Source organism: Hemibagrus wyckioides, linkage group LG28 (genome assembly GCF_019097595.1).
Source record: "Hemibagrus wyckioides isolate EC202008001 linkage group LG28, SWU_Hwy_1.0, whole genome shotgun sequence".
Lineage (NCBI taxonomy): Eukaryota > Metazoa > Chordata > Actinopteri > Siluriformes > Bagridae > Hemibagrus > Hemibagrus wyckioides.
Window position 1 is genome coordinate 18,831,711 of NC_080737.1, and position 17,387 is coordinate 18,849,097.

General features: G+C 40.4%; 1 protein-coding gene across 1 annotated transcript in view; it reads right to left on the bottom strand.

Annotated features, from left to right (window-relative positions):
• The window catches only part of brinp1 (bone morphogenetic protein/retinoic acid inducible neural-specific 1), a 127,153-nt gene that overhangs the window by 16,480 nt on the left and 93,286 nt on the right, over positions 1–17,387 (bottom strand). The window lies entirely within an intron of this gene.

Below are 17,387 nucleotides of genomic sequence, written 5' to 3' on the forward strand. Positions count from 1 at the left end.
GTCTCTGACCCTTAGAAAATCTTAATCTTTAGGGCTCTCATTTTTGGTTAGCATTAGTCTTAAAGGTTTTGACTCTTAGTTTGTCTCAGTCTTAAAGACTCTGACTCTTGTTTAGTCTCAGTCTTTAAGTCACCGACTCTTGGTTGGTCTCAGTCTTAAAGGCTTGGACTCTTGGTAAGTCTCAGTCTTTAAGTATCTCACTACTGGTTATTCTCAGTCTTTAAGTCTTTGACTTTTGGTTAGTTTCAGTCTGAAAAGCTCTGACTCTTAGTTCATCTCAGTCTTTAAGTCTCTCACTTTTGGTTAGTCTCAGTCTTTAGGGCTCTGACTCTTAGTAAGTCTTAATTTTTAAGGCTCTGACTATTGGTTAGTGTTCATCTTAAAGGTTCTGACTATTGGTTATTCTCAGTCTTTAGGCCTCTGACTCTTGGTTAGTCTCAGTCTTTAAGCCTCTGACTCTTGGTTAGTCTCAGTCTTTAAGTCTCTCACTATTGTTTAGTCTCAGTGTTAATAGCTCTGACTCTTAGTTTGTCTCAGTCTTAAAGGCTTAGACTATGCTAGGGCTCAGTTTTCAGGGCTCTGAATCTTGGTTAGTGTTAGACTTAAAGGCTCAGACTCTTGGTTAGTCTCAGTCTTAAAGGCTTGGACTCTTGGTTAGTCTCAGTCTTTAGGTCTCTGACTCTTAGTAAGTTTTAATCTTTAAGGCTCTGACTCTTGGTTAGTCTCAGTCTTAAAAGGTCTTACTCTTGGTTAGTCTAAGTCTTTAAGGCTCTGACTATTGTTTAGTCTCAGTCTTAAAGGTTTAGACTCTTAATTAGTCTCAGTCTTGCTTAGTCTATGTATTTAAAGCACATGATCAGTCTTTCCCAAGAGAACATGGCCTCCAAATGAGCACGACGAGACTGTGAGCTATTGGCCAAGACTTCTCCTGCTTTCCTCTTTCATTCCACCCAAGTACCAGTGTGAGAAGATTTGAATCCTACATCCAGTGATTTTCTCTGCATGACGCACAATTTGGTGTAATTTCTGCTGGCAAGATGATGATGATGCAAAGGCAGAGCAGAATGAGATGGAGGCTGAGATGACTGATTCTATTACAGCTGTGTGTATTCGAGCATTAGCAGAGGCATTTCCCACACAGGTCAGATATCCATCTGGAAAATACCACCAGTACTAAAAGCAGGGCTTACATTCTGTCATGACGTCAGCACTCGCGTGTGTGAGTTTACACGCTGACGAAGTTTGGCCGCAGGTCGGTTTGACTTTGAAACGTCCCTCACGGGTGGGAGGGGTTCGCCGTAATGGGATAAAAAGGAGCCGTGATTGATGCGTTCTGTCCTGATCTGTTTCGGCTTATTTACCAGGCCACACATTATATCCTTTCATGCGTGTGTGTGTGTGTGTGTGCTGTGAGAGAGTCATTCAAAGAGAGAGAATGAACCAGAGAACAAAGAGCGAGTATTTGTTTCACATCGAGAAAGTTTCGTGAGAGGGAGAAAGATGGAGAAAAGAGAAACGGTTAAAGGAGGGGGAAGAGAGGACATCCAAAGTACTCCAGGCATATGGGAGAGAGTGCATTAGAGACAGAAGAGTGGTACGGAGAGAGAGGCAGAGTGCTTCCAGAGATCTGTAAAAGCTTGTTTATATATTTTTTTTTTCTCAGAGCCATGAAGCTAAAACGCTATAGAAAATCCTTCATAATAAAACTATAGCGCCTTTATTATCACTCCATTACAAGGCATCAAGGCATTCTTAATAGATCATATGGATAAATTCTGGATGAAAGGAGGAGCTTAGAGACAACAAAGACAAAACACCCCAGGAAAATAAAGAATAATTAAGATTAAACAATAATTAAAATAAAGGCTAATAATCTATGTCAAGATATTAGGAAAGATAAACAAACGAATATCATATTCTCTAATATAAATATTATCTTAACCTCCAGATTTCACATCTCTGCTTTCGAATCATTTCTCTCCTAATATTCGATCCTGTCTCATCACCTACTTTTCTTTTTTTCCCGACTTTATGAAATTATGTAGAGGTACATGCTAACTTTTTTTTTTAATTTAACATCCATAAGGACTGCAAACTTTTCCAATTAACTCCGTATATACGCGATAATGGGATCCAGATTTAGCAATAACGCAGCGGCCCGGACCGGGGCGTGTTATTGTTCGTCCTGGAATTAGCAGAAAGTTACGCGGTGTTGTTAACTCAGCAGGTTCGGAAAGAAAATGACGTTTTCTCATAACCTGGAATTTGCATATTGCTTGATTTTATGGACAGAAGAACGAGGAGGCTAATGTTATGTTCGGTGATTGGGTTTGCTCCTTTATTTATTTCTTCTTCACACATATTTACACACACAAACACACACACACACACACGTTTCTCTGCTGTACTTCAGTGCTGATGTGAAAAAAGCCGGAGGTGCCATGAGTGTGTAAGAGCTGATTTATATCTGACCACAAAGAGCTGGATGGCACCAGTGTGTGTGTGTGTGTGTATATGTGTGTGTGTCTCTCTCTCTCTCTCTCTCTCTTTCTCTCCTTCTCTGAGCCAGTATTCATTTAGCATGATGTCTTCCTGGGCCTGAGACTTTAATGTGATTTGTGGATGAATCCAGATGGCGAGATTACGGATGAGTGCAGCTTGGCGGTGGTGGCAGCGGTGCCAACGGCCCCGAGTTCACAATAACAGCTCTCACTCCTCTTCGCTCCCTCGTTCTCTACCTCATTCTTTCTGTTACACTGCCACAGCACTGCTACTAGACCTACTAATCACACCCAGAGCTAGACTTCACCTCTCACACTCTCTCAAACTCTGACACTATTTTACACTCCCTCACACTCTCTCATACACTTTCACTCTCTCACACACTCTCTCATACTCTTACACTCTCTCATACTCTTTTACACTCTCACACTCTTACACTCCCTCATACTCTTTCACTCTCTCATACTCTTTCACTCTCTCATACTCTTACAATCGCTCACACTCTCTCATGCTCTTTTACACTCTCACACTCTTTCACTCTCTCATACTCTTTCACTCTCTCATACTCTTTTACACTCTCTTACACACTCTCCTACTCTTTTACACTCTCTTACACACTCTCCTACTCTTTTACACTCTCTCATACTCTTTTACACTCTCTTACACACTCTCCTACTCTTTTACACTCTCTCATACTCTTTCACTCTCTCATGCTCTTTTACACTCTCATGCTCTTTTACACTCTCTTACACACTCTCTCATACTCTTTTACACTCTCTCATACTCTTTCACTCTCTCATACTCTTTTACACTCTCTTACACACTCTCCTACTCTTTTACACTCTCTCATACTCTTTTACACTCTCTTACACACTCTCCTACTCTTTTACACTCTCTCATACTCTTTTACACTCTCTCCTACTCTTTTACACTCTCTCATACTCTTTTACACTCTCTCATACTCTTTTACACTCTCTCATACTCTTTTACACTCTCTCATACTCTTTTACACTCTCTCATACTCTTTCACTCTCTCATACTCTTTTACACTCTCTTACACACTCTCCTACTCTTTTACACTCTCTCATACTCTTTTACACTCTCTCATACTCTTTTACACTCTCTTACACACTCTCATACTCTTTTACACTCTCTTACACTCTCTCATACTCTTTTACACTCTCTTACACACTCTCCTACTCTTTTACACTCTCTCACACTTTCACTCTCTCACACACACTCTCTCACACTCTTACACTCTCTCATACTCTTTCACTCTCTCACACACTCTCTCATACTCCATCAATTTCTCACACTCTTTTACACTCTCTCACACACTCCCTCATACTCTTTCACTCTTTCACACTCTGACACTATTTTACACTCCCTCACACATTCTCACTCCCTCACACTCTCTTCCACTCTTTTGTGGTCTCTCCTCCTCTCTCTGTTTCCTTTCACTCTCTCAAATTTTCTCTCTCACTCTCTCTGACATTCTCTCTCACTTTCCCACTCTCTACCATTCAGAGACTTTCTCGCACTATTTTACACTCCCTCACACTCTTCCTGTCTTTTTTGGCTGTCTCCTAGTCACTCTCTCACATTCTCTCTCCCTCTCTCTCACATTCTCTCTCCCTCTCTCTCACATTCTCTCTCACTTCCTCACATTCTCTCTCACTTCCTCACACTCTTGCTCACTTTCTCACATTCTCTAACACTCAAACTCACTCACACTATCATACTCTCTCACACATTCTCTCTCACTTTCTCACATTCTGTCTCACTCTCTCACACTCTCTCAAATTATCTTTCATTCTCTCAAACTCTCTCTCTCTCTCTCTCTCTCTCTCCTAATCACTCAGTGAAATACTTTCATTATTTCTTTGCTTTAATGAAAACATCAGATTAACATTATCCCTTTCTTTCACTACGCAGTGAACGCTGTCGCTCCCAGACATAAAACACATCCATTTTTAATATTTTTGTAGTATTTTAAGTTGCTTTTGAACATCGTGGTCTTTGTGTGTGAAGTGTGACGTCGCGAGGGATTTAGATTCGGAGTGTAAATGCATTTATATGCAAATTACCTTCACACTGCAGGATAGCTCAAGCTTTAGTCGATGCGAAAGTTTATCAACGGTTTCCATTTAAAACACAATCGAAAGTTATGCTCTCTATGACACAATTAACGGCTAAAAGACGGAAAAGAAAACAAAAGGAGAATACTCACAATGAAGAAGAATGCATAAAAGATCGACTTAAAGAGACATGTCGAAAGTATGTGCACCCCTGACCATCACACCTACACATGGGTAGAAAGTCTTTACATTACCAGAAAGTCTTTAATTGCTTTAATTGCTTAATAAATAGACAGATTACGTTAATAAATAGATATTTGGTTTTCAATTCGATTCAGTTTTATTTGTATAGCACTTTTAACAATGGACATTGTCTCAAAGCAGCTTTACAGAACATATAAAAAACAGTGCAAAAGTCCTAGATGTTAGACAAAATCATCCCTAATAAGAAAGCCTGAGGCGACTGTAGCGAGGAAAAACTCCCTTAGATGGTAAGAGGAAGAAACTTTGATAGGAACCAGACTCAAAAGGGAACCTCATCCTCATCTGGGTGAAACCGGAGAGTGTGATTATAATTTATTATAAACACTGAAGAGTGTGATTATGAACAATGTCCTTCCTACAGTCATGTACAGTCAGGTGGAGTTGTGTGATGCAGATACAGTATGTGTAGAATGTTAGTGTGTGTATTTATTAGAAGGTTGATGTTGTCCTAAAAGTCCACATAAGGTTTTAAAAGTAAAGGTTTGCTTTTAGGAAAAGTTATAGTATTTAGAGAGTTTCTCAATCAAAAACATGTTTAGTGTGAACTATTGTAGAAATGTAGATTTCCTTCTTTCTGTTGTTTTTCTTTTTCTTGAAATTTACAAAATGATGTTAGAAAGAACTGACTTTATTATCGCCACACATACATGACAGCACAGTGGAATTCTTTTCTTCCTGTATCCCAGCTGAGGAAGTTGGGGTCAGAGCACAGGGGCAGCTATGATACAGTGCCCCTTGGGCAGAGAGGATTAAGGGCCTTGCTTAATTGCCCAACAGTGGAGCTCAGTGGTGCTGGGGCTTGAACCCTGATCCTCCGACCAACAACCCAGAACCTTAACCACTTGAACCACTGCTGCCGTCAAATAGAAATAAAAGTTCTGTAGAAAACTGTAGAAAGCCTTGAAGGATTTTTGGGAGTCTCTTGGACTGTACAGAGAAACATTACATATTAAAGAACCCTTGAAAATCCCATTGCAGTTTTTTTTTTTTAGCTGACAGTGGAAAAAAAGCTAATGGTGCTTAATATTTTTCTGATTAAATTTCTCTTCGTCTTGCTCTCTTTCACTCACATTCTCTTCGCTCTTTCATTTTTAACTTTTCCAAAAAAAAAAAAGTCTCTCACTTTACCTCCTTCTCCTCCACCCTTTAACCTTTATTTTCTCCTTTTCTCCCTCCTTTAATCCCCCCCCCCTCTCTCTTTTTCTGGCCATCACCCAGATTACATATGACATTATCTCACACTCTCTCGCTACTTTCACACTTTCTGGAAGCATAGAAAGCTAAACAGCTGCCAAGATCTGGTAAACACAGCACACTGATGCTCGAATCTCGGAAGCCGTCTTCACTCGAGTCTCGTAATGGCTCGTTCTCCCGAGAAGGAGTAACGTGATGAGTTGTGGAAAGACGATGAGACGTCTGTACGGGTGATACGATGCTGTTCCGTTCTGCATGAGTGCCGTAATAACGGCGAGACGAATCACAGCCACACTGAGGGATTTCTTCAGGCGTGAGGTGTAATGTAGCTCCAGCACAGTTTCCATGCCGACGTGTCAGTTTAGTTAATGGGCTAAAAACTGCAGAATGTCAAGCAGGGAGCGAGGACCTGCTGCTGCTGGGGAATGCTGGACTCTGCCCTGTGCTGGTGAAACCAGTTCACTGCGCTGCCCCCGGTGGTCTGCTCTATAAATTACAGTCCCATCTCGTCTAATTGCACATCATACATCATTCAGTGGCACTGAAATTCACTCGCTCTTGGCATCGGAACTATCAGAGCACACACTTTAGATTTACACTTTATAAAACTTTCTCTCTCTCTCTCTCTCTCTCTCTCTCTCTCTCTCACTGATTCACTCACACCTCACTCTCATGGGTACTTTGATTGGGTACTCTTACTCTATTTGGGTGCTCTGACATTGATTTGGTTACTCTGTCTTTGATTGGGTACTATGATTCATATTGGGTTATCTGGGTCTGATTGGATACTGTGACTCAATTTGATTGGGTACTCTGTCTTTGATTGGGTACTCTGACTCTATTTGTTTACTCTGTTTCTGATGGGTACGCTGTCTTTTTTTGGCTATGCTGCCTTTCATTGGGCAGTCTGTCTTTGTTTGGGTACTCTGACTCTGGGTACTCTGACTTTGATTGGGTACTCTGATTCTGATTGGGTACACTGTCTTTGATTGGGTACTCTGAGACTAATTGGGCACTCTGTCTTTGACTGGGTACTCTGACTCTATTTGGGTACTCTTGCTCTGACTGGGTACTCTGACTTATATTGGGTACTCTGTAGGCTTATTGATTCCTGTTTGAATCGTTGCCACATGAGTAGAAAAAATATATATAACTTTTTCTACATGTCAGCCAACTTCCAGGGTGCAGAGGCAATAAGTGAAGCAATTACACAACCTCCGAGCGGGATGCTGTTATTAAAGCTGTGTAATATGCACTCAGCTTGACGTTTTTAAAAGTGGTGGTCTCTTCAGCGTCGTAAAAAAGGACATATATTGAAAAATATCGATCAATTCATAAAATCATTTACAGGGTAATTTTATTGCCGTATGGCCGTATTATAACATCAATCATGAGAACGCGAGTAGATTCGACTTCACACACAAAAAGGAGGGCAAAAAGAAACAGTGAAGAGGAAATTGTATATTAGCCTCATCAATCACACTGTACAGTCACAGTCATAGCTCATCGACGACTTCTTCCACATAACGCGAACATAACGTGGAGAGTTCATTTCCCATCTGATGGAAACTGGGAGCAGGACGAGATCACATGCCACGTGTCCAACATTCAGCCTCATTGCTGATGTTTCAGTGCTGTGGACAGCATCAATGCCATGGACAGCTCATCTAACTCTCAACCTGTAATTTAGTGCACTGTGTAATTTCTGCCCTTCCATTTTTAGCCAGCGGACCTCGTGATTACCGACACCATCATTGTGTGCAATTTGTGTTCTTCTTCTTCTTCTTCCTCCTCCCAACTAATTCCTCACTACTGAATAATAAATAATTCACTTCTGCCCATGCAGAGTATACAAGCATACAATGTGAATTCAGTACTAGTGTTTAGACTAAAATCTTCCATTTAAGACCTATAAGTAAACCGAAACAAAACACTCTGAGACATTTGGTTAGATGAAATGGAGTTACTGTTACCTACAGAAAGTCAATTATTCTCAGCAGTCCTAATAGCATGTTTTATTCCTTTTACCCCACAGCAATTTTCTTGTTATTAACTAAGGAACATGTCATATTTTTACCCATGTAGAGATACACATTTACTGTTGTGATGAAGCCATTAAACATTATGTTATAGCAGTTATAAACAATCGTTTCTTTTGTTTTACTCTCAAAAACCCCACAAAAACAAAACACTAACACTGGAGACTCCTTCATTCCTTATAATCTGTTTATATCAATAACACCATATCAAATAACCCCAACCCCTAATCCTAACCCTTAACCCTAATACGTAACCCTTAATCCCAACCCTTACCCCTAATACCTAAGCCTAGTGGTGACCCTTAACTCTAACCCTAATATCCCTAACCCTAAAACAAAACCCTAAATCCTAAATGCTAACCCTTAACTGCAGCACTTAACCCTAACCCTAAACCCTAACCCTACTGGTTACTGTGGGAACGCCAATGTATTTGAACAAGTGCATTAATATGCAGCTGTAATTTGTGGCTGAACTGAAAATTAATTAATGCTTCCTGACCAATCAGATTCCAGAACACTGCTGATGACAGGGTAGTTTGTTTATCCTAGCACTGACTTATCGTATTGTTCTACCTTTAAACCTACTGGAAAGTTCTATCATAAATAAATGTGTACAAGCAGAAACGTCGAGCTGTCACAAACACCGTCTGAAAGTGAAAAAAAAACAAATCAATACAGGGAGGAAAGAAAAAAAACGAGCCCGGTCCGAGCTCATGGGGAAAGAGGGTCGGCAATCTGCGCTCGTGGCTGATTTATCGGCCCGCTGGTCCAAGCAGAAACACACTCCAGATTGACCAACTCCAATTGAGAGCTGACCCCCAGGTCACACAGGAGAGATTTCATCAGCTAGCTGGGCGCCTGGCATCCCGGAGAATTGAACTGAATCACGCTGGCATCAATCTTCTAAATGATACGGCATTACAGAGGCGGCTGTGGCCGGCTGCCGAGCTTTTTCAAACAGAGCCATTCCCCTACTTGCTACTCCAGCGTCTGATGTGAGGCTCGGCTTTGACATCGCATGACATTAAACAGTGCAAGATTAAGCTGTAAACGTTTCTGATTATCTGTACGCCTCAGATTTTGATTACAGTCATTCCTGTCTGTTCAGAAAGCCATTTTCATCTCGGAGTCTCTGCCGACGTGCTGGTTTGTGATGAGAAAGTTTAAAGGTGCTTTCACAACCAGTCCAGTGTGCAGTCTGTTCTATGTGGGGTAGTGTAGTGGGGTGGACTCACACTCGGGTCTGAGAGAGCTAGGTTTGATCCGCACCTGAGAAAGATTTGACTCTGAATCGACTTGGCTGAAGGAAGTAAATCAAACACCTCATTTATAAAACCAACTCCATGTTTTCTGAGAATGGGAGATTTTTGTGCTATCCACAGTGTGTGCATTGGAATAAAAGAATTTATATTTCTTTTCCTTTTTCTGTTGTTTGTTTATATGCATTTATATGTGAATCCAAACCAAACCGAAAAGGAAATGATTCAAAAGAATCAAATTTTCATTAAACAGGTGTCCAAATATTTAGAGGAAATGTGAGTATAGCTCTTAATGTCCACCTCAAACACAAACCCAAAACCAAAATATACTCAGTTTCTTACGGCAAACATGTTTTGGCTTTAATTTGATAAATTTATGCGATTTGGTTTATAGTTTCATCACACTTTTTTTTTTTTTACCTTTTAATATTTCAGGAGCAACGATGGCTCAAAACGATTGTTTTTCATAACTTCATTTCCAGCCCTGAATTTATCGCTGCCAGCCCCCGATGCACATACGTCTTAATTGATTTGTTTTGTTCCTGTTTGTTTGTTTACCAAGGTTTTTTTTTCCTCCTGTTATTTGAAGGCGACAGAGAGGGAAAGAGGGAGAGTGTGATGATGGGTATGTAATCCATCAAACTGCAGATGAATTGCCTGTGGGGCTGTTTAATTTATTTTCTCTCCACCACTTTGAAAACTGTTGGCTCAGGCTATTCGAACATATTCATAAATCTTACCAGATAGGCTCATGACTCATGGAAGAAGAGAAAAGGAGAATATGGGTGGAGGAGAGAGATAGAGGGCAACGGAACACTGAAAAATGTATCTGGTTTTGTTTTTTTCTCTCTAATTTATGGATGCCAGAGCTAAAGTGATGATGGACTCGCTGTCCTGCATCCAACTGTTTCTCATTCCCTTTAATTTAATATATAATAAGAAGCTAGATGACTTAATTTAGTGTTTCATGTGGAACGGATATTTAGATCCCTAAAGGTGATTTATTTCCTGATTAAGTGGACGAAAACGTGTTTGTTGTGTGTCTGAAGGAACGTTTAGTTATATTTATATGAAGGTTTCATTAGCAACAGCATTTAATGAGCAGGAAGTACGACTTGAATCAAAAAAATGACAGGAAACACAGCCGAGCTTTAAGGATCTGATGCCTTTTATTTCTGTTGGAAATAAAAGTGAGAACTATTTACAGAGAAACTCCTTTTTAATAAGTCACAGCAGTCGCTCTGCAGATGGCTGAACATTAATTTCAGTGCAGAAACACTCTGATTGTCAGGTTCAGCCCTCGCTGGATGAGTACGGCGTTTGGACGTTTTATAAAACGGGTCATTAGTAAAAGGTTGAACAATTCAACTGTCCAGGAGATGAGGGATCGCACAGTATCATGGTCAATAGTTTTAATTAATACACTATAGTATTATGACATCTTTTTTATTTTTATTTTGCTTTAACAGAATTTACAGTATGTGTTGATTTGTGATTTCAGACACACACCGATCTCAGAATCAGACACATCACCGCTTACGCCCTCAATACTAATGTCACATCTGAACACATTTCAACTGTGTGAAAAGGATGAAATTTAATTCAGTGGATTGTGGAGATTTGCTTTACATAATCTTTGCTTCTTATCTAAAGCTACTTATCCGAACAAAACTACAAGAATCAGGATTGCTGCTTATGTTAAACAAATTATCCGATCCAATCAATGTCTATTGTCACCTCAATCATACGCATAAAGGATTGTTTTAAATTAACATATTGTTATTTTATTATGAGATTATCTGATTAATGTATGTGTGTAATACAGACTAATGACTGACTATAACATTAAACTGATCCAGTGTGTAAATGAACATCTAAGGATCAGTAACATCTCATACTTGTGGTGCCAAATGTATTATAAATTGGTGCCATGACCCAGATGGATCCCTAACACATTTTAATGAGTAACACCATATTATCGAAGCTATTTGAGACCTTTGTAGCTATTTGAGACCTTTGTAGCTGAAATTACAAGCATTGTACTCACACCTCCAGGGTTTGGGTTCCCATCTTTGCCCTGTGTGGGCGTGGTTTTCATTTCTCCCTTTGCTTAGGGGGGTTCCTCTGGCTTCTCTGATTTTTTTAATGGCATCTTTAAATAAGTCTGTAGTGTATGAATTGGTGTGTGATTGGCTGGGTTGGGATTTGTGATGGGTTTGAGATCTGTGATGGGTTTGGATCTTGTCCAAAAGACTCCAAGCTCCCCATGACCCTGTGTAGGATAAACGCTACAGAAAATGGATGGCTGGATGGATATTTTAGATCTTTATTTCTACATCCATTCTCTATTCCCCATGTTTTCTTGACAGTCTAACAAAGATACCAAAGATCTATTTCTTTCATCCATTCATCCATGGTACCATTTCTCCAAGAAGAGATTGCAAAACTCACAAACAGAGCTTGTGCACACTGTGGAAATATGTTTTATTCTCCACCTGCCATATTTACGCAATAACAGCTTTTACTTGTTTATTGCTGCATGTGATTTCTTTCTCTGAACTGCATGAACCAGACATGATGCAGCTTTAATAGGTGTCTTCCCTTGATGCCATTTTTTTTGCCTCAGCATTTCAGTTTAAATCCAAGCTAGAGAAATGCAATATCGCTCAGTGGCCCTTTGTTGCATTATCATTCACTGTTATCAGCGCTTCCCAGGCCTAAAGATAACAAAGCCTTGCAAAAAGAGAAGCTCTTTGAAAAGTGGGAGAGAAAAGGGACTCTTGTATTCTCCTGTCACCAGAAATACCTAGATGAAAGCTTCTGCATGCACCAGCTTTCTGATTTATGTCACTGACGGCAGCACAGCCTTTCCCTCCTGTCGAAAATCTCCAGAAAGAGCTTTTGGTGCACTGACTCATTGCGATTAAAAGGTTGCAACTTGTTTGACCTTTGAAATCCCTCAAAAAACTCAAAATGACAGCATTAGTTTTTAAAAATACTTTTTTTCTTGCTTTAAAGCGAGGCAGTGCTTTTATCCCTGTGATTTCATTCCTTGCCATTTTGCAAAAGACCAATTTACCCAAAACACTGTAGGTCCAATTTCAAATCACCTAAATGAATGCTTGAGAGGAGGAAGCAAACTACAGACTTAATCTGTATGCAAACCCCACGCACATATTCCTGACTGTTTCCATCAGTCCAAACAGCATGTAGAAAGCATATCTCCTCTCCCTATCAACATCTTACAAAAATTACCATGGCTATCTCCTGCTCTTAATTTCCAGCAAATCTACAAGGCATGTCTCCATCAGGGTTTGGAAAAACTCCTCTGCTATTGATCTCTGATTAAGGTCCAGAGCTAAGGTTCTTTCCCATGACTGTCAGAGGATTGTTGTCGGACCAACGTTTTGAGGATGGCCATTAAACTTGACCTGCTCTGCTTTATGATTAGATTGGATTCTGCGTGTAGGTCACTTTGGACAGAAAGCATCTGCCGAATCAATAAAGCTAAATTTGCAATCAAACAGGAGATGATTATTACAGATCTTCTACCCAGAGCAAAGCCCACTGCCTCACATTTGCGGGTTTATTTCTCTCCCCATGGGCTTGATTAAGAAAAAGTGTTAAGACTAAAGAAAGAAAGGAGAGAAAAAATCACCCATGGAACCTAAGCAGCAGCCTAAGTCCAGACATCCAGCAGAATCCTCCTGGAGATACTAAACATTTGGGATTCAGCACTGACAGAATCCCAAAAGTCGCCTTGACACCTCAGGGTTAATAATGATCTCTCAGCCTCGTCTCTATTCCCCCTTCACGTTGACCTCACTACGGCTGGAGCGTTTCAGACTGCCATCTCTCTGAGCCATGCTGCTTTCTCCACTATCTTGAATGGCAGCCATGCCAGGAAGTCTGTCGTGCAGCTCAGTCTTTGTCAGGGGAGGTCAGAGATGGAGGTTACAGAGCGGGGGACAATATGGGCTGAATCACGTTGGCAAAGCAGACTCTGACTCTGTGATTGTGGACAAAGCTGCTTTGTTTATGTTGTACAACAATAGAAGGTCACTCAGCTTCAGCTAAACTTCAGAATGCCTTCCATGGGAGTTTTTTTTTAAGACATACACCCACAAACTTAACCACAACCTGTCCAGTTTCTTTTAATTACTAAAATAAATTTATTTTAGAATGTGCTGTTATAAGCAAAATCAATCTTTAGTTATTTAGCCAGCCATTTTCTGTAGGAGTTCTTCCAACACAGGGTCACAGGGAACCTGGTGTCTATCTAAGGTGACTCGGGGGGACATTGCAGGTCACATCCTGGAAGGGGTAGCAACCCATCACAAGGCACACACCCATTTACACACTACATAGAATTTAGAGATGCCAATCAGCATATAATGCATGGCTTTGGTGGTGGATCAAACCCTGAGGCATGAGAACAAGCAAACTCCACACACAAGGGTGGAGCCAAGAATCGAACCCTTAAACCCTGGAGGTGTGAGGCAAAATAATATTTGTCCATTTACAGTGAAATTTGATTTTGCAGAACCTCTGCACGACAATTTAGTTCTTGTAATTGTTTACGTTACAGCAGTCTGGGGATTGACTGGGGTATACAGCAGTGTCTCTTTATCTTCAAACTCAGCTTTTCTTATTGCTGAGAAAAGCATACACTGCTGTGTCCTGAAGATGTCGTGGAAAATGTCAAGTTACAGCTTTTAAATGATTTGCAGAAGGCAATGAAGACATCCTGTTGTGCCAGAGTAATGTGTCTACCATAAAAGAGCTATAATTCTCACCAAAATTATAACCTAGATGCTGCCTTTCTGCATAATTCGTCCCTAAAGGGTTTTATCATTAGGTGTTAGTCACGATGCAGTAATGTCCTGGATGCTCAGCACTAGCATGTTGGCCTGAAGGTCAGCCTGGTCTGGCTCGACTCCAGAATAAATTCAAAACTTCATCTGCTTTCTGCGATCCCTACCGAGAAGCTGATAGACCCAATCTGGCCGGTGTGACGCCAACGCAACGATACACACACAGACATACAGTGACATCACCATGCCATGATGCAACATGTATTAAAAAAGAAAATCTGTCAGAAGGTAATTTGTCCAACTGCGTGCTGCCTTACAGTCGGTCCGTGACGGTGAGCTTGATTTTATTGCATCTGGAAATGGAGATGTGTGTCATTATCTCTGTTTGCTGGTTGTCTCCAGGCAAAGTCATTCAGCTCGGTGAAAGGGAGCCATCCACAGATAAAAAGTACGCTGAATATCTTGACTTCACACAGCTGACTTGTTACAGGATCGAATTAAAACCCAAGCATGAATTGGAATCTGCATCCAGCTGGAAAGAACTTTCTGGCCTACTCATGCGATAGACAAATTAGTGTGAGATTATAACCACAAAGCTGTTGTATAATTAACTCCAGATATAATTGGATAAATGCTGGATAAATGTATACCTGATACTTTTATTCTGTCTGTCTTCTCAAGGACAAATGTTTGTTTAATTCCTCTTTATACCACAGCAATTTACCAACTAAAGTATGTGGACACCTGACCATCACAACCTCTGGCTGGAACAGCCTTCACTCTTCTCCACTAGGTGTCGGATTGTAGCTTTGTGGATTGTGATCATTCCCAAATTTTACAAGTTCATTAGTGAGATCAGATGTTGAGGAGACTCCAGTTCCAGTTCATCCCAAAGTTCTTCAGTGGGGTTGAGTCAGAGTCAGGGCTCTGTGCAGGACACTCAAGTTCTTCCACTTTCTCCAACCTTCACCTCCACACCAGGTCTTCATGGAGCTGCTATGTGTCATGCTGGAACAGGGTTTGAAGGGAAAATTTAGCACACAGAAACATTCTGTAATATTGTGTGTTTCTGACTTTGTGGTACCAGTTTAGGTATAGAACCATATATAGTTGTAATGGTCAGGGGGTGCACATGCTTTTGTCCATGTCATACTTTATATCATTTTATAGTTTAACGATCTAGTACTTTTGCAAAACATGTTCCTGTTCTCAGTTATGTTCCAGCAGCTGTAAACAGTATAAAGTCGTTCCCTAAGAAGCATCTCTGAAATTTTTTTTCTTCTCTGTAGGATACAATAATGCCAAGAAGAAACCGCAAAGAAATGTAACGTCTTCAGGTGGAAAACTTCCAGTTACAAAGCTCTAACACTGGAGACTCCATCTATAAATGTTCTGTAAAGGTCTCTTTACAGAAAACCTCACCATATCAAAGATAATGTACTAATAATGGTGCTAATAAACTAACAGACCATCACTTGTCATTGGGTTTTTGATCCACAAGGGGGCATTATTTTTGCTTTCCCTACTGAAAAAAACTAAATGTTGTAAAAAAAAAAAAAGGGCAGATGATACACAATGACAGTTTAGGTAACCAGTCGACTTAATTACTTGACGTGGGTCTTCTTGCTCATGGTGAAAGAGGGGCATCTTAAAAATGGATATAAGACATAAGTCATGTACTGGGTCAAAAGATACACTACGTTCTCATTTCATTCAATAATAAAGGTAAAATATTACAGCAAATGCATACGAAATGCAGATGAATATGCAAATATGCCCAAACACATTCCAAATATTCATGAAAGAGCTCAGTAAATACTAGCTGGGTTTAAATGCTGATAAATCACGAAGAGCTCCACAAATCTTTTCCGGGGAAACTGCCGTCTGCGTCAGCGCTCAGCTCCAAACACAGCTCAAGGAACTCGGAGGCAATTTTATTAATGGCTACAACAATCCTTCACACCATGACCTTTTGTAATTTGTTATTAAATACAGACAAAACAGTCCATTGCCTAATGGGAGGTGATGGAAGCTTCGCTTTTTCCACAGATTGCTGTGATCGCTCCTCACTTTTTCATCGTGTCAGTCAGACCTCCCTTTTCGGCTAAGAACACTTAATAATGTTGCGTCTTGCTAAAATAAGACATGCCGCAGTTCACGTGTTGCCGACTCCCCGCAAAATGTCATGTCTATTTTCTGAAATGTCAGACTTTTTTTCAGTGATATTCTCCATTGGCTTTTTGCATTCCCATTTTACCACACTCCACCCTATCGTGTGTGTGTGTGTGTGTGTTTTAGATGCTAAGCAGCGATCTGTCAGGAGCAGGCGTGATGTTAGCTAACCTGTGCCACAGCTCTGTTGTGGGGTTCTGGTTCTGAGGCACAGAGCTGAAAAAAACATGACCGGATAATAGCAGGGGAAAGATGAAGGGTCAGATGCGCTGACTAGCAATGATGCTAATGTGACACCTGGGTCTTTTGTAGAGAAAAAGTCTAATATTTGTATTTGGTTACATCCTGGCATCATTGCTAGTTCATTTCATCCTTCTGACCAGCCCAAGACTCTCATACCTTCTTGTTTCCAGTACATCATGTCATCCATTTCTCTGGCATCGCTTCTCGTCATTAAACTCACATGCGTATAAACAATTTGCATTACTTTTATGGCGTGCCAGATGGCTAATCCATATAAGCACAGAGATGTGCTGTCACCGCCTGTTTACAATGCTTTAAAGGAAGCTTAATGACCGATAGCATCAAAGGCTATTCGCTCCAGATGTTACATCGCTGGAGGAAAAAAGCTTTTGGAGAGGAAGGAAGAAAAGACGTGAAGGACAGATGAAAGATGGACCAGGAGTTGCACTGTTAACAGCGTTGTCCATGATGCTACAAATGAAATATTCATCATAACCACTCAGCGCTGCCGGATCTGGAGGCACAGCTAGCGGTAGAGCAAAATCAGGGGTTGATTGATAAAAACTCAAACATCTTTCTGTGTCAAAAATATAAAAGTGTTTATTTCCAGAACTGCAAATAGATCCCTAAATCTTTATATCATTACTTTAACTAACAGCAGAACTACAAAAAAAATACTGAACTTTCATTACAAATTATTAAATTCCTGCATGTCCTAACGTGATTTATTCATCTGCACCACAGCAATTCCCCAAAATTTTAAATTATTTACATATTACAGAACCACACATCCTATTTTCTTATTTAATGTTGTGGAACATC